This window comes from Tamandua tetradactyla, chromosome 7 (assembly GCF_023851605.1).
Source record: "Tamandua tetradactyla isolate mTamTet1 chromosome 7, mTamTet1.pri, whole genome shotgun sequence".
In the NCBI taxonomy this organism is placed as follows: domain Eukaryota; kingdom Metazoa; phylum Chordata; class Mammalia; order Pilosa; family Myrmecophagidae; genus Tamandua; species Tamandua tetradactyla.
Genome location: NC_135333.1, coordinates 14935344 through 14962462, shown reverse-complemented (window position 1 = coordinate 14962462; position 27119 = coordinate 14935344). Strand labels below are relative to the sequence as shown.

Genomic DNA, 27119 nt, shown 5'->3' with positions numbered 1-27119 from the left:
TAATATACAGAATGTATAAAGAAATCTCTTACAACTCAAAAATAAAAAGACAACTCAATTAAAAAGTGGGCCACTCAACTAAAAAGTGAGCAAAAGATTTGAATAGACATTTTTCCAAAGAGGAAATACAAATGTACATGAAAACGTGTTCAACATCATTACCTATCAGTGAAATGTAAATCAAAACTGCAATAAGATATCATTTCACTCTATTAGAATGGCCACAATTAAACAAACAGAAAACTACAAGTGTTGAAGAGGATGTGGAGAAATAGGAACACTTACTCACTATTGGTGGTAATGTAAAATGAAACAGCTGCTGTGGAAGACAGTTTGGCAGTTCCTCGGGAAGCTAAGTATAGAGTTGCTTTATGATCCTACAATATACCCAGAAGATCTGAAAGCAGGGAACTGAATAGTCGCTTGCACAAAAATGTTTATAGTGGCATTATTATTATTATTATTATTGTAATTATATTATAGTTGCTAAAAAATGGAAAGACCCCAAGTGTCCCTCAGACCAATGAATGGATAAACAAAATTTAGTATATACATACAATGGAATATTATGCAGTTGTGAGAAGAAACGAAGTCATGATGTATGTGACTACATGGACGAACCTTGAAGACATTATGTTGAGTGTAATACGCCAGGCACAAAGGGACAAATGTGATCTCAGTAATACAAATTAATTATAATGACTGAAGTGATAGAATTAAAATCAAGAATATAGATTACCAGGAGATAGAGTAAGGTAGAGAATGGGCAACGAATGCTTAGTGTGTGCAAAATTTTTAGTTAGGTGACTAAATGTTTTAAAAATACATAAAGGTGATGATAGTACATTATTATCAGTGTAATTAACAGTATTTAATTATGGGTGTGATTGTGGTTAAAGGGAAATTCAGGGTCTTGTATGTTACTAGGAAGAAAGCTAGAGGATAAAACATGGGACTCTATAACACAGTGAACCCTACTGTGGATGGTGACTGTGATTAATAGTACAAATATAAAAATGTTCTTTCATGAACTAGAACAAATACGTGTCACTACTATAAGGAATTAATAATAGAGTGGTATGTGGGGAAAAAATGTACCTATTGCAAACTGTGGATTATCATTAACAATAATATTCTTTGATCAATAGTAACAAATGTTCCAGTGTACTGACACCAATGCTAAGGGTCAGTAATTGCGGGGGGGAGGGGGCCTGCAGTAAAGGAGTATGGGATATTTTGGGGGTTTTTTTTGGAATAATGAAATGTTATAAAAATTGATTGTGGTGATGAATCCACAACTATGATGATACTGTGAATCCACAACTATGATGATACTGTGAACCATTGATTTTATACTTAAGATGGATTGTATGGTATGCAAATAATATCTCAATAAAACTCCTGGAAAAAAACAGTTTATTATTATCTCTCATAAGTCTGGGGTTGGTTGGTTTCAGCTGGGCAATTCTCGCTTGGGATATTCACATGCTGTTGAAATCAGGTGTCAGATTGGGCTGGAGTCATTAGCAGACTTGACTAGCTTCAAGATCCAAGATGTGTACCTGCTCTGTAATGGTTTGAAGCTATCTGTATCCCCCAGAAGAATATGTTCTTAAAGTTAATCCATTCCTGTGGGTGAGTAGGATCTTAAATTAAGATGTGACCCACCTCGTTCAGGAAGGATCTTAATCTCTTTTGGAGTCCTGTATAAGAGGATGAAATTTGGACAAAGAGAGAGAAAGCCACTTAAGGAAGAAGCTGAAAGTAAGGAAATCCAGAATAGAAGGGAGAGACAAGCAGATGCTGCCATGTGCCTTGCTGTGTGACAGGGGAGTCCAGAATTGCTGCAGCTGGTCTTCAGGAAGAAGAAATGTCTTGATGATACCTTGATTTGTAAATTTCACATACTCAAGCTGTAAGCTTGTAAGCTAATAAATTCCTGTTACTAAAAGGTAACCCAGTTTATGGGATCTCTTTTTTGGCAGCCTAGCAAACTTGAGCAAAATCTGGTACTGGGAGTGGGCATGCTGCTATTGCAAATACCAGAAATATTGGAATGGCTTTGTAAGTGGGTAAGGGTTAGATTGTGGAAGAATTGTGAGGTGCTTGATCGAAAAGGCCTAGATTGATTTGAGGAGAATGTTGCCAGAAATGTGGATGCTAAAGGTACTTCTAATGAGGCCTTAGAAATGATGAATGTGTCATTGCAAACTGGAAGAATGGTGATACTTGTTTTAAAGTGGCAGAGAACTTTTAAAAATTGAGTACAGATGCTCATGGAAGGGAACATTTGAAAGTGATAAACTTGAATATTTAGCTAAGGAGATTTCCAAACAAAATGTGGAAAATGCAGCCTGCCATCTTGTAGGTTATAGTAAAATGTAAGAAGGATAAGCTAAGAAATCATCTCTTGGGTACAAAGAAATTGATGCGTTTTTGAGCTTCTAGAAATTGAGTTCCCAGAGAACAGTGCTCCAAGTGAGGGCTTAAGTGGTTATGGAATGAGTCATCTCAGTGCAAGCCAGAATTGGAAATGCAGTTATCCAGGAAAAATTTGTGGAAAGTTCTTTTGTCTTAAGGCTCAGGCCCCTGTATACTACATGTGAAACTGGTAAGTTTTTTGTAAGATCTGTGTGAACAAAACTACTGCCAGCCCAGACTAAAAGGGACAGAAAAGGGACAGATTGGAGGAAAAGTTACTTCAAAGGCAGTACCATGGAAGCTGAGGTCTGGACTAAAGTTATCTTCTTGGACCAAGGGAGTGGACCCACCCATATATGTGGAAAGAGTGAGTATACTCTAGTGCTTGGAGAGGGTGGGCCTCCGCCCAGTTGTTCAGGAAGAGTGCTCCCACCTTAGGTTTCTTAGATACCCGGCAGATTGCCAAGACTCTAACCACCATCCCAGTGCTTAACAAGGGTGAAGCTTGAGAGTCCAGCCAACACCCTGTTGCTTGAAATGGATGGAGCCAAGAGCCTGGCCATCACCCCAGTGCTCGAAGGTGTTGGAGCCTTCACCCCAGGGTTTGGGGAGAGTGGGGCTGCTTCTCCCATCAGGTCCAGAGGACAAGGCATCATTCCATAGATGACTCTCAGACCTGGAAATTTGGTGGATTATACCCTGCGGAGTTTCAAAATTGTTTGAAAACATTGACCCCTGTTTTCCTTCTAATTTCTCCCTATGGCAGTTGGAATATTTATCCTGTGAATGCCCTTCCTTTGTATATTGGAAGAAGATAATTTGCTCTCTGAGTTTCACGGGTCCACAGCCAAAAGGGAGTTGTGTCAGGATAGACCACATTTATAACCGATTTTGATGAGACTTAATATTTTTACTGAAATGATTTAAAGCTTTTGGATTATTGTGATGGAATGAATGTATTCTGTATATGGAAAAAAACATATCTTTTGGGGGTCCAGAGGATGGAATGTGATGGTTTGAAGCTGTATATACCACAGAAAAAGTATGCTCTTCTAGTTACTCCATTCCTTTGTGTGTGTACCCATTACAAGTAGGATCTTTCGGCAAATAGGCTCTTAACATGTGAGTTGCCTCATTTGAGGCATTAATCCTCTTGCTGAAGCCCTTTGTAAGTGAGTGAAATTCAGACAAACAGAAAACCACTGTAGCAAGAAGCTGAAAGCAAGGAAAGCTGGAAGAAAAGGGAGAGACCAGCAGATGCTGCCACGTGCCTTGGCATGTGACTGAGGGTCTAGGATCACTGGCAGCCGATCTTCAGGAAGAAGGTATCATCTTGATGATTCTTGATTTTGATATTTTCAGAGAGTCAGAATGTAAGCTTAAAAATTAATAAATACCCATTACTAAAAGCTTACTCATTTTATGGTATCTGCTTTTGGCTTTTGTCGACCTAGCAGACTAAAACACCCACATATTTGGAATCTCAGGTGAAGTAGTTAGAACTGCAAGGGCTCAAAAGGCATCTGTTTTCATGAATCCTCTCCATATGTGCTGTGGCACAGCGTGGCAATTTCAAGGTAGTCAGGCTTCTCACACAGGCTGGCTTACCCCAGAGTGAGCATTTCAAGAGGGTGAAAACAGAAGCAGCAATATATGTATCACAGAAGGCCTTGGAGAAGAAGAGCAACAATGAAACAAAACAACATTTATTTAAAACTGTAATCCATAAGCACAGTATACAGTGTTTTGTGTTCATTTTCTTTTACCCATCATAATACTTTTAAGATTTATTGATGTCGCATATATTAGTAGTTTGTTCTTTTTATGGATATATTATAGAGTTGTTTATTGATGTATTCTAATGTGTTTATAAAACCACTTGTAAATAGTCATTTGGTTTCTTTGAAGTTTGGAGGTAATATGAAAGAATCTCCTGTGAATATTCAAGTACAAATTTTGGGTAAATGCTTAGGAATGCAATTTCTAAGTCACTTAGTAAGTGTATATTTAACTTCATGAAAACAGCCAAACCATTTTCCAAATTTGCTGTACCATTTTGCATTTCCAGTATGATACTGAACATCATTGCTATAGGGGGTTAGCCTTTTTAATTTTACCCATTCTAGTGGGTGTATAATGGTATCTTATAGTTTTTACTTGAATTTCCTCAAACTAGTGATGTTGAACATCTTTTTCTTGTGCAGATTTGCCATTTATATAACTTCTTTCTTCAAGCATCTGTTAAACTTTTTTTTTTTTTTTTTTGGGTACATGGCCTGGGAATCAGACCTGAGTCTCCTGCATGAAAGGCGAGCATTCTACCACTGAACCACCTATGTGCCCTTGTTAAACATTTTTTTGCCCATTTTAAATTGGGCTGTTTGTCTTAGTAATGGTTGTCAAACTTCTTCTTTATGCTTTATGTATTCTGCGTACAAGGGCTTTATCATATATGTATTTTTCAAATATTTTCTCCTTGTCTGTGCTTTGTCATTTCAGTTTTAAACAGGGAATATTTTTCCTGTGTATATTTTTGTTAAAATTTTAAAATCTGTCATTTACATTCAGTAAAACTAATCAATTCAAGAGGACAATGAGTTTTTTTTTTTTTTTTTTTTTAAAGAGAGAGGGAGGAAGGGAAGGAAAGACAGAGAAGGAAGGAAGGATAGAAGGAAGGAAGGGAGGAAGAAAGGGAAACATCTTTAAACATTTTCTTGTTTTATTATATTTTGTTTGTTTGTTTGTTTTTTACATGGGCTGGGGCCGGGAATCGAACCGGGGTCCTCCGGCATGGCAGGCAAGCACTCTTGCCCGCTGAGCCACCGCGGCCCGCCCGTCAAGAGGACAATGAGTTTTGACAAATGTATAAATTAGTTTATTATATTATCCTTACATACAAAGTTTCTATCATTCTTATGTCCCTTTACAATCAGTCTCTTCCCTCCCATCACCACCAACCCTGGGAACCATCGATAAGCTTTCTTACCCTCTGTTTATTTATTTATGTATTTATTTATTTATTATTTTTTCATGGGCAGGCACTGGGAATCAAACCCGGGTGTCCAGCATGACAGGTGAGAACTCTGCCTACTGAGTCACCCATGGCCTGGCCACCCACTGTCTTTTAAAGAGCAAAAGTTTTAAGTTTAGATGAAACACAATTTACCATTTCCTTCTTTTGTGATAAATGAATTTTATGTTTAATTTAAAACATCTTTCCCCAACCCATAATATTTTATACTATGATTTCTTCCAGAAGCTTTGTAGTTGTAGCTCTTTCATTTATATCTATTGTCCGTTTGAAGTTAATTTTTGTATATGGTGCTATATAAGGGTAAAGGTTCATATTTTTACAAGTGATTGTCTAATTGTTCCAGCACATTTATTGAAAAGACTCTCCTTTGTCCCATTAATGATCTTGGCACCTTTGTAAAAAATTTGACCATATATATGTGGGACTATTTCTCGATTCTCTGTTCTGCTTCATTGATCTGTATCTATCCATCATAATGTCAGTCCCACAGTCTTCAGTACTTTGGTGTCAAAAACAGGTGGCTTGTCTTCCAAGTTCATTTTTTAAATAAGTGTTTGAGCAGCCCTATTACTTTTGCATTGTCATGTAAATATAGAATAAGCTTGTTGATTTTTCCATGAAGGCCTACTTTATTTTAATTGAGATTGTGGTAAGTCAGTGGATCAATTTGAGGAAATTTGACATTTTGACAAGTCTTCTTATCAGTGAGCATGAGGTATCTGTCCCATCATTTAGATCTTCTTTCATTGCTTTCAAGAATGTTTTGTAGATTTTAGTGGTTTTTAGATTTCAGTTGCATATTTTTTTTGGCTAAATTTATCCTTTATTTTGTTTTTTAAAAAGTTCTTAGTATTTGCCCGTTTTTTAAAATTCGTCTTTATTTTATATTTTTGATATTATAAAAGATAATGTAAAGTTCCAATGTCTAATTTTTGTTGTTAGTGTATAAAAATTCAGTTTTTACATATTAGCTTCTCACTGGCATCTTTGCTAAGCTAATTTAGTAGTCCTAATAATTTTTTTGTTTTTTTCTATAACTTTTTTTTTTGCTGAACTTTTTTTCTTAATTGTGATTATTTGTTAAATTTTGTCAAATGATTTTTTTCTTACCTTTTAGTTAATAGAGTTCTTATTCTTTATTTTGCTAATGGTTTGAATTACATTGCTTGATTTTGAATGTTAAACAAGTTTTCGTTTCTTGGATAAACTCCGTTTGGCCATGGGCACTATCCCTTTTGATATATTGTTGGGGTCAGTTTACTAAAGTTTTGTTTAAGAAATTTTGCATCTATGTTCATATACGGTTCTCTAGGATTGTTTTTTGTTGTTGTTATTTTTACTTCCTAATGTTTTTGTCTGGGCTTGAATTCAGGATGCTGTTGATTTCTTAAAATGAGTTGGAAAGCATTCCCTCCTCTTCTTTTTCTGGTTGATTACATCAGTGAAATTTTGGGACCAAGAATTTTCTTTATGGGAAAGTTTTTTGACTATGAGGTACTGAACTATTTATTTTTTCTCTTTCTCCTTGAGTGAGCTTTGATAATTCATGTGTTTCTAAGAATTTTGTTGCACCTAAATTTACAAATTTATTTCCATAATATTGTGAGTAATATTCCCTTATTATCTTATAATCTTGTTAATGTCTGTAGGATCTGTAGTCATGTTCTTTTATTCTTGATACTGTCAATATTTGTCTCCCCCCCTTTATTTATTTCTGCTCAGTCTGTGTAAAGTTTAATTTTTTATTGATATTTTCATAGAAACAAATTTGGGTTTCATTTTTTTTTTCCTTCTGTTTATTTTGTGTTGCCTATTTCTTTAATTTTTGCTCTTTATTATCTCCTTACTTCTGGCTACTTTGGCTTTAACTTGCTTTCTGTTCCTAATTTCTTCTATGGAAGCTTGTATAATTTAAGACCTTTTCTTCTGAATCTAATATAAGTATTTAATGTTATAAATTTCTTTGCAGATACTAACTTTTAGTTGTTGCTTTATATGTGTATACAATATATATGCATATACAAATATATGTAATGTTTTACATATTATATATCTTTGTGTTATTTTATATGTTATGTTATTTTGTTCCTAATTTTACTGATTTCTCCTGCAAATTTTTTTTTGATCAATCAACTGTTTATAAACGTATCATTTAATTTCTGGGTCCTTGGGGTTTTCCATATATCTTTCTTTTAATTTCTGGTTTAATTTATCTATGATCAGAGAACACACTGTATGAGTTACATCCTTTTACATTTATTGAGCTTTGTTTTTTGGTCCAGAATATATTCTATCTGGGTAAATGTTCTGTGTGAACTTAGAAAGAATATGTATTCTCTTCATTGGTGGGGTATTTTATAAGTACTAATTAGATCAGGTAATCTGAAAATGTAATGTTGAAATCTTCTATAACCTTACTATTTTTCTGTCTACCTGTTTTATTAAATATTTAAGATAGGAAGATTTTAATCTCCAAGCATAATTGTGGACTTATCTATTTCTTCTATCAGTACCTTATAAACAACCTACTGTTGGTTCTAACATTTTTTAAAATCTAATATCTACCTTTTTAGTTAGAGTTTTGAAGCTTCTATATTTCATGTGGTGATGTATAAAAGGTTGGGATTAAATATTGGTTTTAACCTTTTATTTAGGCTATCTGTTCTTTGTTCCTTTTTTTAAAAAGAAAGTCTCTTCCTGTCTCCTTTTATATGAATTGACTATTTCATAGTATTCCATTTTATTATGTTCACTAATGATTAGCTGTGCTTCTGCCTTTTTTTATTATAGTGGTAGCTCTAGAGTTTAGAATATATGTCTTTTCTCATCACAATCTATTTTCCATCAATATCATATTTTATGTATATTGTGAGAGGCTTGCAAGAGTATAGGTCTTTTACTACCTTTTGTTTTTTGTACTACTGTTGTCATACATTTTACGTCCACTTCTGCTGTAACTTTACAATACACTGTTATATTTGCTTTAAGCAATTACCTTTCAAATAAAATTTTTAAAAGTGAGAAAAACTGTTTCATGTTTGTCCACATCATCACTGTTTCTAGTATTTTTGGTTCCATTGTGTAGATGTTCATTTCCGTCTGTTACATTTTCCTTTGCATAAGAACTTCCTTTAATGTTGCTGAATGCTCAGGTCTTCTACTTATAACTTTTCTGAGCTTTTGTCCTTTTGATAAAATCTTCATTTTGTCTTAAAATATTTTTCTTTTTTAAAACAGCTTTATGGAAATATAATAAGATCCAATAAGTTGTGCGTACTTCAAATGTAGAGTTTGGTAACTTTTGACCTATGGAGTCATCACTGCAATAAAGATAATGAATGTATCCATGACCCCCGCAGTTTTTAGTTTTGGGGTGGAGATGAACATTTAAATGAAATCTTTAAGGATAATATGTTTTCCGAATAAAGCATTTATTCAAAAATGTTTATTGTGTCCAGTCATAGGTTCACTAGGATGAACAGTATCTCATGACTTCTATAAAGGGAAACGTTATAAAATAAGCCCAATTAATGTATTATTAATATTATTGTTACTGCAATGAACAGAGTGCTATGGAATGAGAGAATAATGGAGAACAAACTGTAAATTGAGTTGTGACTTTCAGGCAGTAACATTTAGATTCAGACTTGTTTGCAGACAGTGTGGTGAAGAGGGTACTTGGGAAAGAACAGGAAGTGCAGTGGCTCTGAGAAGAAAAAATTGATAATGAGATTTTATCACTGATCTTTTAATAAAGGTTTATTTAATACTATACTGTTTTAGACCCTGAGAAGACAGCTGTACTTTAGACAAGGCCATTTCTTTTATGCAGCTTACATTATACTGCTATAAAATAGAGTACGGATGAAATTTCTTCTTAATGGAATAATTTATACATTTATAGTCACTAGTTAATATAAAGTGTACTTAGCATAAAAAAGAAGAGGCCGTGTTCTAGAACCAGCTAAACTATGTTTGAATCCATCTCTGCCACTTACTACCTATGTGATGCAAAGTAAATTTTATTATTTCATTGTGTTTTCTCATCTATAAGATGTAAGTATTTCAAAAGATTGTTTTGAGTATTAAATTATTTAATGTATGTAAAATACTTAAAGCAGTGCCAAGCAAGTAACAGCACTAATGAAATAGTGTCTTTTAAAATTGTAATAACTTATAATAATTATATTTAGTATGAGGGTGGTAGTATGTAGCCGTCATGCTTATTGTTAGAATATAATGCCCTTGATTCTCAAAAAATGGCAGTGTTTATTTTTTATTGTATTAGCATTGAACGTATGTCATAAATGGCCCAGAAATTTCACATATTTCATAACATTTAAATATTCAATATAATTACCTTGAGAATTTTTGCCCTTTAAAAATGTATTTTGATTTCCAAATAAAGAATCTGTTGACATTTAATGTAATAAAATTGACTAATCTCTGCTTTAATCTTACTAATATAGTTTTTATTTTTTAATTAAATATTTTAGTATTATTTTAATTGTAAAAATAGAGTGGGAAATTGAAATTGTTTTCTTTAAAGGACTGTTTTTTATATTAAATGATTTTATTCATTGACTTTTAAACCTAGGAAATTTCCTTAACTTGTCTAGGAAATTATATTGTTCAAAAATTGCCAGCAAATAGCTCAGTTTTTCAGATATCGAGCAAATTTTTGGTGATTTAGAACTCATGGTACATGTTCAAACTTAGAAGATAGATGGTTTATAAATAGAGGAATAGTGCTCAGTATTAAATAAGATTAAATTATAAATAAACATATTAAATATTAATTAAGTAGGCTAGAGTATAGGATGGTGGTGTAAATGCTTCAGGGTGCTCTTGCCCCATAGAATCTTTTTACAAATAGGAAAAACTGGAAAAGCCATCTTCCTTAAAACTGTAGAAAAACAGTTGAAGGGTTACAGTAGCTGATTAAGTGCTGGATCATGAAAAAACAGCTTTAAAAACAGTAGGAGACTCATGGCATTCTTGCAAGTGCCTTCCCCAGTCCCTCTGTAGCGCAGTGTGGAGACAGTCTGCTGGTTTCTGGCCCTGTTACAGAGGGAGCAGCGTACACATAATAGGGTGGCTATATGTTAGTGTTAGTCTGTCAGGTGGCAGGCTGAGAGATAAAACCAGGAAACTCCTCTCTGGCTCAAACTACCAGAACTTGCCTTGCAGAAGCTCCCAGGAGGAGGTAGGGGTAGGGATTCTGTTTTATAGGGACTATAGGGTTTACAAATTGAACACTATCCCAATCAAAATCCCAACAGCCTTATTCACAGAAATGGAAAACCTGTCAGCAAATTATATGGAAGCATAAGAGATCTTGAATAGCCAAAACCATCTTGAAAAAGAAAAACAAAGTTGAAGAACTCACACTCTCCAAATTTAAAACTTATTACAAGGCTACATTAATAAAAACAAATGGTACTGGCACAAGGAGAGACATATAAACCAATGGAATTGAGTTGAAAGTTTAGAAATAAACCTTTACGTTTATGGCCAATTGAGTTTTAACAAGGGTGCCAAGTTCACTCAATGAGGAAAGAATAGTGTCTTCAACAAATGGTGCTGGGAAAACTGGATATCCATAGGCAAAAGAAGAAAAGTGGACCCTTCTCTCATACTACATACAATTATTAATTCAAAATTTATCAAGAACCTAAATATTAGAACCAAAACTATAAAACTCCTAAAAGAAAACATAGGGAGACTTCTTCAGGACCTTGTGTAAGCAGTGGTTCCTTACACTTCACACCAAAAGCACAAACAACAAAAGGAAAAAATAGATAAATGGACTTCATCAAAATTAGAAACTTTTGTGCATCAAAGGACTTCATCACAAAAATAAAAAGAACCTAGAGAATGTAAAGCAAATGTTTGGGGACACATATCTCATAATGGTTTATTATTCAGAATATATAAAGAAAACTTACATAAGACTCAAGAACAAAAAGACAACTCAATTGAAAAACAGGCAAAAGCCTTGAAGACACATTTCACCAAGGATATATACGAATACCACCAAGTTAGCACATGAAAAAATGCTCAACCTCATTAGCCGTCAGGGAAAAGCAAGTCAAAACCAGCATATACTGTTTCAGACTCCCTAGGATGGCTACTGTTTAAAAAACAGAAAATAACAAATGTTGGAGAGGATGCGAAAAAATAGAAACACTTGTTCATTTTGGTGTGAATGTGAAATGTGCAGCCGCTATGGAAAACAGTTTGGCAGTCCCTTCAAAAGTTAAGTATAGAATTACCATATGATCTGACAGTCACACTCTAGGTATATACCGATAAGGTTTGAAAGCCAAAACCCTTGCCGATATTGGTAAGCCAGTGTTCATAGTGGCACTATTCAAAGTTGCCAAGATACAGAAATAGCCCAAGTGTCTATAAACAGATATATGGATAAACACAAAGTGGTATGACTATTCAATGGGGGCTTATTCATATGTAAAAATGAATGAATTCTGATACTTATGACAACATGGATGAACCTTGAAGATGTCATGTTGCATGAATTAAACCAGACACAAAAGGAGAAATGCTGTATAAAGTCTCTTATGAAACAACTTCATAAATTCAGAATAAAGGTTACCAGGATATGGGGTAGGAGTAGAGAATGTGAATTAATGCTTAATTGGTACAGGGTTTCTGTTTTGGGTGAGAAAAATTTTTGGCAATGGGTAGTTGCAGTAGTAGTCCAGCCTTGTGAATGTAATTAATACCACTGAAGTCTATATTTGAATGTGGTTAAAAGGGGGAAATTTTAGGTTTATATAATTTTAAGTTTATATATATATAACCAAAATAAAATTTTTAAAAAACCATAAGACTATACAGCACAAGCATTTGATCCCTAGTGAATAAACTATGGACTATAGATAATGTATAATTATAATAATATTGTTTCATCAGTTGTGACAGAGGTACCACAGAAATGTAAATTGTTAGCAATTGGAAGACTACATGTATGAGGGAAGTATGTGGCAATTCTATATTTTCTGCGTGATTTTTCTGTAATCCTACAACTTCTTTAATAAGTAAAAAGTAAATTAAGTAATTATAAATATTAAATATGAATAAACAAAGTTTATAAGTAATGTAGTTACCACTAGACAGCTCTTTCAGAGTTTATCAATTTTTTTTTTTTACATTTTTTTTTTTTACATGGGCAGGCACCGGGAATCGAACCCGGGTCCTCGGGCATGGCAGGCAAGCATTCTTACATGCTGAGCCGCCGTGGCCCGCCCCAGAGTTTATCAATTTTGACCATAGTGTCTTAACAGTTTTTCTATAGTATATTTTATATTTTAAAGACATTTTTCATTCATCTGTGTTATTGAGATATAGCACTTAGTTTCTATATCCCTATCCTTTCTGAAACAACCTTACTTCAAAAACTAAATGTAAATTTTCATTGATTTTGCATTAATTTTGCTTTATAAAATGCATTGAGAGTATGAGCACAGTTTGTGAAAGTGATAGGAATTATCTGGAAGATGATTTTTATGAATACTCCATTAAATGTAGGAATATTTTTAATTGTATAATGGTAAGCTAATGTTCATTTTATAGAGTAATTAATACTATTTTTAAAAACTATAGGACTATACAGCACACACATTGATCTGTAATCAATTGGTTAATTTCCTTTACGTAAGCTAGAGCCATTTTCGTCATCTTAAGAATTTTTGTATACACAGTGGGTATGGTAACAGCATTACTGCCCAGACTACCCTGTTTTATTGCTTAATTAATTAGTTGTATTTAATATACTCAGTTTCTAAGCTCAATCAATATTACAACAGTGAATGTAATCTCTGAAATTAATGAGACTTGTTTTAAACGTATTTTGTTTTGATAGCCAATCTTTTACCATTACAAAGAAATGATTTTAAATTATTATTGGCAACATTTAGGAGAAAAATAAGTAGTTGAGTTTAAAAATTTACGTTTCTGTGATAATTCTCAGAACATTTTTTTTAAGTTCAAATCTTTATTTTAGGAGATTTGTTGCATTAAGAATATAACTATTTTGCCACTTCTAGTGAGAAAGGGTCAGAGAACACTCTGTTTAGTGCTTTGAGTAAAAAAAAAAGGTGGGAATAAAGGATACTTATTTAAAAATGGCATTGGTATCAGAATTTTTCAAGCAGGCCTGGTTTATTGAACATGACAGGCAGGAATATGTTCAAACTATTAAAGGATCCAAAGGTGGTCCGGGATTAGCTGTAAGCCCTATCCTACCTTCATTCCATCCTTGGATGTCTGTGCCTTGCACAAAGTGATAACTGCTAAAGGAGTGGACGAAGCAGCCATCCTTAACATTCCAACTAAGAGAAACAATGCACACTGCCAGCAGTTCAAAGCAGTATACCTCCAGGAGATAGGTAAGCCCCTGAATGAAGATATGAGAAAGCCCTCACAGGTCACTTGGAGGAAGTGGTTTTGGCTCTATTGAAAACTCCAGCCCAGTTTGATGTTGATGAACTCTATGCTGCTATAAAGGGCCTTGGAACAGATGAAGATACTCTGATTGAAATTTTGGCATTAAGAAGTAACAGAGAAATCAGAGACATAAACAAAGTCTACAGAGAGGAACCAAAGAGAGATGTGGCCAAAGATGTCACCTCAGAAACATCTGGAGATTTTCAGAAGGCTTCATTCTCTCTTGCCAAGGATAATCGATCTGAGGATCTTAGTGTGAATGACAGCTTGACTGGTACAGATGCCAGGGCGTTATATGAAGCAGAGAAAGAAGAATGGAGATAGAGGTGAACGTGTTCACTACAATTCTTATCACAAGAAGCTATTCCCATTGTAGAATATTTCAGAGATGCAGCAAGTACAGTAGGCATGATATGACCAAGGTTCTGGACCTGGAGATGAAAGGTGACATTGAGACGGGCCTCACAGCTATTACATAGTGTGCCACAAGCAAACCGTCTTTCTTTGCTGAGAAGCTTCATCATGCCATGAAGGGTATTGGAACTTGTCATAAGACACTGATCAGAATTGTGGTTTTCTGTTCTGAAATCGACATGAATGATATCATAGTATTCTATCAGAAGATACACTGTCTCTCTCTTTGCCAAGCCATTCTGGGTGAAACCATTAGAGATTGTGAAAAAATCCTAGTTGCTGTCTGTATTAACTAGGGTTCTCTAGAGAAACAGAATCAGCAGGAAATATCTGTAGATATAAAATTGATTTAAATGTCTCACATAACCATGGAAATGTAGAGTCCAAGGTCTGTAGGGCAGGCTGCAAGCTGGTAACTCTGATGAAGTTGCTCAGTGAACTCTCAGGAGAGGCTGGCTGTACAACTGTAGGAATGGAAGAGTCCAAGATCCCTAGGGCAGGCTGTGAAGCTGATGACTCTGATGAAGCGTCTGGATGAACTCCACAGGAGAGGCTTGCTGGCTGAAGCAGGAAGAGTAAGCGTCTCTTCTAAATCCTCCCTAAAAGCCTTCCAGTGATTAGATTAAGTGTCACTCATCACAGAAGACACGCCCCTTAACTGATTACAAACACAATCAGCTGTGGATACAGCTGACATAATCATGATTTAAGTCCGTGAAATGGCCCCATAGCTGCAGACAAGCCAACGCTTGCCCAACCAGATGACCAGGCGACATCACCTGGCCAAGTAGACATATAAACCTGACCATGACACTCTCTTTGGAGGAAGCTAAACATTCCTTTGATGTTCTCAAGCATTAGGACTAGAAGACTTCTAAAATCATCTTTCTATTCTGTATCATAAACTTAAACAGGAGTATTTCTTCAGTGGGATTACAATCTAGCTACTTGCTTTCTGAAAAATATAGCCTATAGAGCATCTTTGTACTGCAATCTGTTTATAGAGCTAATTTTTAAACATATTTACCCCAAACTGTAAAACCCCATATACAGGTTGTTCTAGTAAGATTATCTGAGGAAAACATAAAATAAAATGAAATTAGAAATTACAAAACAACAACAAAAAGAATATAACTATTTTGTAAAATATAGCAATTTTCAAAATAAGTATTTTGGCATGTGATAGAAGAGACATATTTAATAGTTTGAGATAATTGACTTACACTTATATTTCTACAGCAATGCAAAGCACAAAACACAAAAATAGAACATGTGATCTTTGCCTAAGGGAATTTAATTTTCTAAAAACATGAACCTTGCTTGGGTAGCAGATAACTTGTTTTTCTTTTGAACAAAAGCAAATTGATTTAGTGTATATGATTCTTATAGTTCTACAAATAATACTTTACCTTGAAAACTTTAAGCCTGATTTTTTTCTTATAAATGTTTTGTTGGTAATTTTTTAAAATTTTACCTTACTTCTTTTTAGTGCACATTTAGTAAGCACATGTGTGCCATTAGTGGGCATCTTACTGAGGATGCAGTGATGAAGAATACTTGCACAGTCTTTCTTTTATCTCTGTGCCTCTGTTAAGAAAAAGAAAATCTTAGTAGAGGATTACATTTGTCATAAGCCAAAATTAGTACTTGGAGCAACAGTACATTTTCTTGAATCCTTTAAGTGTATTTTTTCTAATTATAAAAGTAACAGTCAATGTTCATCATAGAGAACTTGTAAAAGCCAAAAGTCATTTCAGTTAAATTGAAAATATATTTATTAGAAACTTGCTATAAGCCAGTCTCTGTGCTGTGTATTTAGTATACTACGTGTACAAAACACAAAGATAAATTTCTGTATTTAAGGTGAGTAATGCTCTAGGAAATGGCAATTAAACAAATCATTACAAGTAAATTACAAGCAATTTTCAAGTTCTAAAATAGAGGATTAAAAACCATTGTAAATCTCATCTTCTAGCAAAATTTACCAATATGTTAATATATTTTCCTGATTTTATACTCTAAACATTTTATGTTTTATTTATTATTATCTTAAAATGTGTATTGGTTGCTTAATAATCATTATGTAATTTATACTGTAATTTGGAAATCCTTTTTGAATTGTTAAACATTTAAGATGTTTCCTGTTTTTATGTCTAATTTATTTGCATATAATTTGCATGCAATAAAACACTTTCATTTTAAGTGTACAGTTTGATGGCTTTTGACAGACTTCAATACACATATAGCCCCCATCACATTAAAGACAGAAAAGTTCTGTCACCTCAAAAAGTTTCTACAAGGGTGCATGGGTAATTCAGTGGTTAGAAAGCCCACATTTCATGTGGGAGACCCGGGTTGAATTCCCGGACCGTGCACACACACACACAAAAACAGTCAATCCACCCCCTCTTACCACATACATCTGGCCATTTGCTTTCCAGCACTAAAGATTAGATTTGCCTTTCTAAAATTTCATAGAAATGGACTCATACATGTGTACTCTTTTGTTCTACTTCTTTTGCTCAACATAATGGTTTTGAGATTCATGTATTTTGTTGCTTTTCTCAGTGATATGTTTCTTTTATTGCTAACTCATGTCCCATTGTATGGGTTTTCTCTGTCCTGCTGGTTATGTAGTACTTTTGGCTTGTTTCCAGTTGTTTCCTGATATGAATAAAAGCTTCTATGCAAATTCATGTGCAAGGTTTTATGTGGCTATATACTTACATTTCTCATGGGTAAATACTTGAGTACCATTGTTAGGTTCATGGTAAGCATATATTTATGTTTCAGGAAACTCCAAAAATACTTTCCAATGGAACGTTGTCATTTTATTTTCCCAGCAACAGTATTATGGGAATTCTAGTTCCATATCCTCAGCAATGCTCAGTATAGTCAGTCTTTTTTAAGATTTTCACTTTTCAAATGGATGTGTAGGAGTATGGTTTTTCTTTCTGTTTTTTTTTCTTTCTTTCTTTCATGTCCAGGCACCAGGAATCAAACCTGGGTCTAGGAGTATGGTTTTAAATTGCATTTCTTTGATGGCTAATGGTATAAAATATCGTTTCACTTGGTTCCTGCTCATTTGCATAGATTTTTTGTGACTTGTCTAGTCAGATATTTAGCCTGTTTATTAACTGGGTTTTTTATCTTATTATTATTGAATTGTAAGAGTCCTTCATATTCTGGCTCCAAGTATTTTGTTATGTATAATGAAAATTTTCTCCCAGTTTATAGCTTGCATTTTCATTTAACAATGGATCTTTTGAGGAACAGAAGGTTTAAATTTTGAAGACAGATTTTCAGTTTTTGCCTTGATGTTTTATATTTGTATCCTATCTTGAAAATTTTTGTCTATTCTTGGTCACAAATATTTTCTCCTATATTTTGCTTTACAAGTTTTGCAGTTTTTGGTACAGTTTTTACATATGTAGTAAAAAAATGTAGTAAAAAATTGAGATTCAAATTTTTTTCATATTGATATTCAGTTAATATAGCTTTTTTTTTTTTTAAGTGTATCCTTTCCCTCAGTGCAGGGCTTTAATTAACATCTTTGTTGAAAATCAGCTTACATTATATTGTGTGCTTGTTTCTGGATTCTATTCAGAAATAAGAGTACTGTTCCATTATTGATTTTTGTGTGTCTCCTTGCCAAAACCCCACTGCCTTAATTACTCTTGCTTTTTAGTATATCTTCAAATCAGGAGGAACTTTTTTCTTTTTCAAAATGATTGTGGCCCCTCTAGATCCTTTGCAATTTCATATAAATGTTAGTATTACAAAAAAACATAAAAAGCCTGTTGGGATTTTGATTGGAATTGCATTGAGTCTATAGATCAATTTGGGGAGAATTGCATCTTAGCCATTTTGAGTCTTCTGATTTATGAAATGGTAACCTCTCTCTGTGTTCTCTAATTTCCAGGGAAATTTTTTCTATCTTGCACATTTTTTGTTCTCAAAATTTTCCACTCATATTCTGAAACTTTCCCATTTTCCAAATGTTTGCTGCTAATGTGTAAGAATACAGTTGATTTTCATGTACTGATTCGTATTCCACAACCTTCCTAAAGTTATTTCTTAGTTCTGGTAACTTTTTTGTTAATTTCATTTGATTTCCTATACAGACAATCTTGCTATCTGTGAATAGACATAATTGTACTGCTCTTCCAGTCTGTTTGTCATGTATTTGTTTATGCCTCATAACACCAACTAGGGGCTCCAGTAACATGTTGAATAGTAATGGGAGCATCCTTGTTTGTTCTGATTTTAGGGGAAAGCACTCAGGAAGTATGTTAGCTACAAGTTTTTTTATGAGTAAAGTTGTCTCTTATTCCTGTTTGGCTAATAGTTTTTATCATGACTGGACACTGGCTTTTCTTAAAATCTTTTTCTGCCTCAGTTGAGGTGATCATATTTTCTGTTTTTTAGTCTAAAATGGGAAATTCCATTGAGTTTTCAAATGTTAAACCAATCTTTCATTCCCAGGATTAACCCTTTCTTAGTCATTTTGTATTGACAACTTTATATATCGTTGCATTTGATTTGCTAAAGTTTTGTTAATTACAGGATTACATATCCTTTAATTATGAAGGATATTCATCTGTACTTTTCCTTTTCGTGTAATGTTTTTGCCTGATTTTGTATTAAGGTGATATTGGCCTCATGCAATGTATTCGGAAGTATTCTCTTCTATTTTCTGGGGGAGTTTGCATTAAATTGTTATTTAAATGTTTGGTATTTTTCACCATGGGATTTTGTGGGAATGGCAGTTTTCTTTGTGGGATGTTTTTTAAGTACAAACTCATCTTTAACTTACCCATTTAATACTCATTTTATTATGTCATGTCACATTTATCTTAAGATCCTTAAACCAGACCACTTCCCACCTTCCAGCCTTGGTGCTGCTGTTATCATACAGTTTGCTTCTGTGTGTTGTAAATACCATTAATGCATTGTTATTTTTGTTTTAAATAGTCGGTTTCTTTTAAAGAGATTTGAAACATAAGAAAAATCAATTTATAGTTATCCGAATAATTGCAGTTTCCTATTTTTTCTTTACCTTGTGTAGATCCATTTTTCCATCTGGTATCATTTTCCTTTACCCTAAAGAATTTTCTTGGACATTTCTTATAGTGTAATTTTTCCGGTGATGAATTCTCTCACCTTTTGTATATTTGAAAGTGTTTTATTGCACTATCTATTTTTTTGTGAAGATATTTTACCTGGGTATAAAATTCTAGTTTGACAGTGTTGTTCTTTCATTATTATAATGTCACTCCAGTGTCTTCTGGCTTGCATAATTTTTGACAGGAAATCAGCTCTCATTCTTGTCTTTGTACCTTAGCTCTTACTATGTCTTCTCTCCCTTCACTACATGTCCCAGCTGCTTTTAAGCTCTTCTCTTTATTACCTCTTTGATTAAGATGTGCCTTAGTATGGTTTTCTTCCTAATTATTTTTTATTTTATTATTATTATTATTTCTTTGCTTAAGACTCTTTAAGCCTTTATGAAGCTGTAGGTCTACAGTTTACATCAAATTTGAGAGCTTTTTGGATATTATTCTTTAAGGATTTTTTCTGTTTTTTTCATTTCTCTTGTCTTATCCTGAGAGTCCACTTGCACATACATCAGACTGCTTGACCACAGTTTGCTAATGTTCTGTTCATTTTTCTTGTCTTTTTCTTCCCCTCTGTCTTTCATTTTGGATTGTTTCTTTCCCCATGTGTTTAAGTTTTCTGATATCTGTTAATTCCATTCACTATATTTTTCATCTTAAGACATTTTGTTTTCATGTTTGTTTTGAGACTTTGCTTTTATTTCTTCAATTTCTTTCCTTATTATGCTCCCCTCAACCTGTTTGTACTCTTAGACTATAATTTTTATTTCTATTTTATCATGTTTTTCTAGTTCTGTCATCTGTAGCATTTTTTTTTTTTTTGCTCTATTTCTTGTTCACTTATTTTCCTCCTAAATTTGGGTTATTATTTTCCCACTTATTTTTGTGCCTGGTAACTTTTTATTGGATACCAGATATTGTGAATTTAACATTGTTGATTCTTTGTTCTAGTGTGCTATTAAGTTACTTCCAAGCACTGTGAAATTTTCAGGGTTTACTTTTAAACTTAATTAGTCTTGTTCAGATAGCCTTTAGTCTGGGGCTAATAGAACTGCAGTACTGAGACAGTGAGTACTGTGAGGGCCCTATTGGGTGACACATTTGCTAGGAGTTCCTTCCATTTTACCAGGTGATAACATGTACTATTTGGGGCGCTGTGTGAACCTGGTGATTGTTCCAGTTAATCTCTTTCTCTGGCCTCAGTATTTTCCTCTCATATATGTCCTGAAGAACAAGACTCAAAAGCAGTCCTTCGCAGATCTTTGAGGCTTTCTTCTTTATAATTCTGTGCCACATGGATTCTAGACATCTTGATATCCCCTGAACCTGAACTCTATATCTGCAACTCAGGGATTCAACCAGCCGGCTTCATTTCTGTTTTGTCTCCCTGTGCTGCAGTTTGGGCACTGTACAGGCAGTAAGCTGGGGCAACCATTATTATCATCTTATTTGTTTCCATTTTCTCTAAGGTCACTGTACTCAGCAACTAGTTGTTTAATATGTGAAAATCCTTGTTTCATATGGTTTCTAGATATTGAAACAGAGAGTATAAATTTGGTCTGTTTCTCAATTATGATCATAACAGAAGATCTCATACCTTCATTTTTTATATTTTCACTGGATACAGAATTTTATACTGCCAGCTCCCCTTTCAATTTTTTTTTTTTTTAATCAATTTGGGGATATTCTGTTGTCCTCTTACTTGTACAGTCTCTGAGAAGAAGTCTGGGTATATTTTCTTTGTATGTAATGTGTCTGTTTTTCTCAGACTGTTTTAAAGATTTTTCTCTTTATCATTGGTTCTTCAACAATTTGAGTATGATGTGACTTGTTATGTTTCAAGAATATATGCGTGTTCATGAGTTTTCATCTTGTTGGGGTTTGTTATTGATTGGCTGCTAGATAATTTGTATTGTGTGTTGTTATATTTTTTTGTCTTCCTTCAAAAAGCATAAAACCTTGTTCTGGCAGTTATTAGCTATAAATGTGATTGATATTTTACAGTCTTGCTAGTTAGCTTTGTTAGTGTAAGTTTAGCACTTATCCTGAGATAATTTAGCCCTAAAATAATGTATATTTCTTTTGTGGTATCTATCGAATACCTGAGTGTTCAGTGAGGACTGTTTACTCTGATTGATCAGAAATCAAACATCCCCCAGCTCATTGTCAACTCTGGGAATTATTTGTCATACAGTTCCCCATTCCTTCTTTGCTTATCCTCATGGAGTCTAAACCTACATATGCATTGCTTAGTATCCAGGAACAGACACAACAATGCATATTCTGCATGGCTTCTTCCTTGCTAGTCCTGCAAATTAGATCTACCTCATCCTCTGCAAAAACTGATGTTTGTCCTTCCAACAGTGATACCTTTGAGTTATGTTCGGAATTTCCTTTCCCACAATGTTTCTGAAAGTATGCTTAGACAAAAAATGGGCTCTCTTCATTGCTTTCTGTCCTCATAGGGATCATAATCCTACACTGCCTGCTGTCCAGTATTTAAAAGAAGTTCTTTTCTTTATTTTGCCCATTTTTTCCTGTTATTTTATGTATTTCTGAATACATAAAATACTTTTGTATACATAAAATATTCTGAATACATAAAAAATAGATAAACACCTGTTTGGAGCAGAAAGACAAATCCAGTCCCATTTATTTCAAGGTTGAAAGTTTATTTACACATTTTGTTGTATATAGTACTGTAGAGAATATCCTTGAGTGTAGAAGACATGTCTGTTTTTTCTTAAGAAAATTCCTAGAAAAGGAACTACTGAAAAGTAAAAGTTTTCTTGGTATTTATTACAAAATTGTTCCCAAAGAGTTTTTCATCACACCAGTGAATGAAATGCTTTTCTCACCATACTTTCAGTGGCAATGTTTATTCCTTGTTGAGTTATCTCTACTGAATGATGATTATAAGGTGACATGTACTCTAATAATTTGTATTTCTCTCATGTAAATCATCTGGGTTCTTTACTCATGATTTATTTTTCATATGATTCTTTATATATTAAGAATATAAACCTTTTGTCATAAGTGATATTAAAATTTCCTTTCATTTATATTTTTGATATTTCATATAGTTAATTCTACCATTTCCTTTTCTTATTTGTTCTATTTCTTTCCTAATTGGAAAATCCTTCTTTATGCTGAGATTTTAAAATTCTTATTCATATTTTCTCTCAGTTTTTCTTTAGTTTCAATGTAAAATCTAACTAGTGTTTTCCAAATTTAAGCAGTTATTGTGATACTATTTATTAGGTAGTCATTTTCCCATATGTTTTTGAGATATACAATCATCATCAACTTATCATACATTGAATTTTTATAATATAAAAATAACTTGATATGCAAGGATGGTTCAGCTTACGAAAATCAATTAACGTAATACACCATATCAACAAATCAAAGCAGAAAAACCACATGATCATCTCGATTGATGCAGAAATGGCATTTGACAAAATTCAACATCCTTTCATGTTGAAAACACTTCAAAGGATAGGAATAGAAGGGAACTTCCTCAACATTGAAAAAGGGAATATTTGAAAAACCCACAGTTAACATCATCCTCAATGGGGAAAAGCTGAAAACTTTCCCCCTAAGATCAGGAACAAGACAAGGATGACCACTATCACGTTGTTATTCAACATTGTGTTGAAAGTTTTAGCCGGAGCAATTAGACAAGAAAAAGAAATACAAGGCATCAAAATTGGAAAGGAAGAAGTAAAATTCTCACTGTTTGTAGATGATATGATACTATATGTCGAAAACCCTGAAAAATCCATAGCAAAACTACTAGAGCTAATAAATGAGTACAGCACAGTGGCAGGTTATAAGGTCAACACTCAAAAATCTGTAGTGTTTGTTTACACTAGTAATGAACAGTCTGAGGGGGAAATCAAGAAAAAAAATTCCATTTACAAATGCAACCAAAAGAATAAAATATTTAGGAATAAATTTAACTAAATATACAAAAGACCTATACAAAGCAAACTACAAGAAATTGTTAAAGGAAATCACAGAAGACCTAAATAAATGGAAGGGTGTACAGTGTTCATGGATTGGAAGACTAAATATAGCTAAGAGGTCAATTCTACCTAAATTGATTTACAGATTCAATGCAATACCAATTAAAACCCCCAAAATTTACTTTTCAGAAATAGGAAAACCAATAGCCAAATTTATCTGGAAGGCAGGGTGCCCCGAATAGCTAAAAATATCCTGAGAAAGAAAAATGAAGTCAGAGGTCTCATACCACCTGATTTTAAGGTGTATTACAAAGCTACAGTGGTTAAAACAGCATGGTACTGGCATAAAGATAGACATACTGACCAATGGAATAGAATAGAATGTTCAGATATAGACCCTCTCACCTATGGACAATTGATCTTTGATAAGGCAGTCAAGCCAACTCACCTGGGACAGAATAGTCTCTTCAATAAACAGTGCCTAGAGAAATGGATATCCACATGCAAAAGAATGAAAGAGGATCCATATCTCACACCCTATACAAAAATGAACTAAAAATGGATCAAAGACCTAAACATTAGATCTAAGACCATAAAACTGTCAGAAGAAAATGTAGGGAAATATCTTATAAATCTTATAATAGGAGGTGGTTTCGTAGACCTTACACCTGAAGCACAAGTGTTGAATAAATAAATAAATAAATAAATAAATAAATAAATAGGAACTGCCCTAAATTAAACACTTTTGTGCATTCACAGAACTTCGTCAAGAAACTAAAAAGACAGCCTATACAATGGGAGACAATATTTGAAAACGATATATCAGATAAATGTCCAGTATCCAGAATATATAAAGAGATTGTTCAACTCAATAACAAAAAGACAGACAACCCAATTACAAAATGGACAAAAGACATGAACAGATACTTCTCAAAAGAGGAAATATAAATGGCCAAAAGGCACATGAAAAGATGCTCAACTTCCCTGGCTATTAGGGAAATGCAAATCAAAACCGCAATGAGATATCATCTCACACCCACCGGAATGGCCATTATCGATAAAACAGAAAACGACAAGTGCTGGAGAGGATGTGGAGAAAGAGGCATACTTATCCACTGTTGGTGGGAATCTCAAATGGTACAACCACTGTAGAAGGCAGTTTGGCGGTTCCTCTGGAAGCTAAGTATTGAATTGCCATATGACCTGGCAATACCGTTGTTAGGTATCTACTGAGAGGACATGAGGGCAAGGACACAAATGGACATTTTCACACTAGTGTTTATAGCAGCATTATTTACAATTGCCGAGAGATGGAAACAACCAAAATGTCCATCCACAGACAAGTGGCTGAACAAGCTGTGGTATGTACATACAATGAAATATTATGCAGCTGTTAAGAGAGAATAAAGTTACAAAGTATGTAACAACATGGATGGACCTTAAGGACATTATGTTGAGTGTGATTACCCAGTAGCAAAAGGACAAATACTGTATGGTCTCACTGATATGAACTGACATTAGTGAATGAATATGGGGAATTTCAGTTGGAAACAGAGACCATCAGGAGGCAGGAATAGGGTAGATATTGGGTAATTGGAGCTGAAGGGATACAGATTGTGCAACAGGACTGATTATAAAAATTCGGAAATGGATAGCACAAAACTACCTAACTGTGATACAATAATGTTAGTACACCGAACAAAGCCGAATGTGAGAAAGAGAGAGAAAGGAGGTCTGGGGGCACAAATGAAGTCAGAAGGAAAGATAGACAATAAAAACTGAGATGGTATACTCTAGGAATGCCTACAGTGTATAATAATAGTGAATGAATGTACAAATTTTAAAATGTTTTTGCATGAGGGAAAACCAAGGAATGTCAGTACTGCAGGGTGTTCAAAATAGATGGTAATTCATATTTTAAAACTTTAACTTATGTGTGATACTAAAGCAAAAAAATGTTTATTTGGTACAAAATTTATATTTTGACTAGGTATTTCCTAATATAACTTATGTGGACAGCTTGATTGAACAGCATAAGTACCTGGAAACTTGAGTAGGGCATGAGAATTTGTAGGTTTGTCCAGAATGATGCCCTGATAAATTCCAGAGTGATTTGAACAGTGAATAAAAAAAGTATTTGCAAAATCCCCTTGGGGAAATGGTGAGAAAGGGGCAAAATTCAACTTCCCCAAGTGGAGAATTCCTGATATTCTCACAAGCAGTGGGGACAACCAAAGCAATAGGCTGAGCCCTCAATCTTGGGGTTTGTTCATATGAAACTTAACCCCACGAAGGATAGGCTAAGCCTACCTAAAATTAGAGCTAAGAGTTCCCCCTAGAGAACCTCTTTTGTTGCTCAGATTTGGCCTCTCTCTCAGCCAACATGATAAGCAAACTCACTGCCCTCTCCCTCTCTATGTGGGACATAACTCCCTGTGGTGTGGACCTTCCTGGCAGCATGGGACAGAAATCCTAGAATGAGCTCGGACTCAGCATCAAGGGATTGAGGAAATCTCGACCAAAAGCGGAAGAGCAGAATGAGACAAAATACAGTGTCAATGGCTGAGAGATTCCAAACAGAGTCAGAGAGGTTATCCTGGAGGTTATTCTTACACATTATATAAATATCACCTTTTTAGTTAAGGTGTAATGGAGAGGCTGGAGGAAAGTGCCTGAAAATGTAGAGCTGTGTTCCAGCAGCTATGTTTCTTGAAGATGATTGTATAATGATATAGCTTTCGCAATGTGACTATATGTTTGTGAAAACTTTGTATCTGATACTCCTTTTATCTACCTTATTGACAGATGAGTAAAACATATGGATTAAAAATAAATAAATAATAGGGGAACAAATGTTATAAAAAATAAATAAATAAAAATAACCTGAATTTGGGCTGCCTGGTTCTATTTTTCTTTCAATTTGTGTACCTATTACTTATGAATTATAGCTTCTTTCCTGAAACTTTCTTTCCCCTTGATTTCTTAAGATATTGATTCCTTGTTTCCCTTTGTGCTTCTCTTAATACTCCTTCTCAATATCCTGATATGCTTCTTTTTCCTATCTTTATATATGGTTGTACCTTAACATTTTCTTTTTAGCTCTTTTTAAAAAATGTTATTGAGTTCCTGGTTTATACTGTGTACACTTGATTGTAACACTGTCGTCTATATAAATGACTCCCTTACCTACCTCTTTACCCTTGGGACCCATAGTTCCAAAACTGTGTTATGAAGTGCTTGCTTGAAAGTCAACATGTAGTGAGGCATGCAACTAGGTGAATGAATCTTGAGGACGCTATATTGAATGAAATAAGCCAGTAACAAAAAGATGAATGTTGTAAAGCCAAACTAATATGGACTAATTATAATGTGCGAACTCTTGAGAATTGAATTCAAGAGCATAGGTTATCAGGCAATAGAACATGTGCAGAAATTGGTTAATTGGTGATTAAGGAGTATGAAACGTTCAATAAGGTTTATTGTAAGTGTTCCTAGATTGTAAGTTCTTATTGCAGTCACATCTGTTCCTGAGTTTTGGTTGTTACTTCGAAATTCTGAGATGCTGAGTTCTTTGTGTATAGCCTGGTCATTCCTAGGAACCTTGGGTATCTCTGTGATACCTGAGGCTCAAAAGTTAGGGTTCTGCAGGTCTGAAGGTCAGTATTGCCCCCATACAGCAACTGCTAGAGAAACTGG

General features: G+C 34.1%; 1 protein-coding gene and 1 pseudogene across 9 annotated transcripts in view; both read left to right on the top strand.

Annotated features, from left to right (window-relative positions):
* Window positions 1-27119, top strand: part of AKT3 (AKT serine/threonine kinase 3) — a 430706-nt gene that overhangs the window by 269648 nt on the left and 133939 nt on the right. The gene's annotated exons all lie outside the window — the stretch shown is intronic.
* LOC143690807 (annexin A1 pseudogene) lies at window positions 7532-17574 on the top strand (annotated as a pseudogene).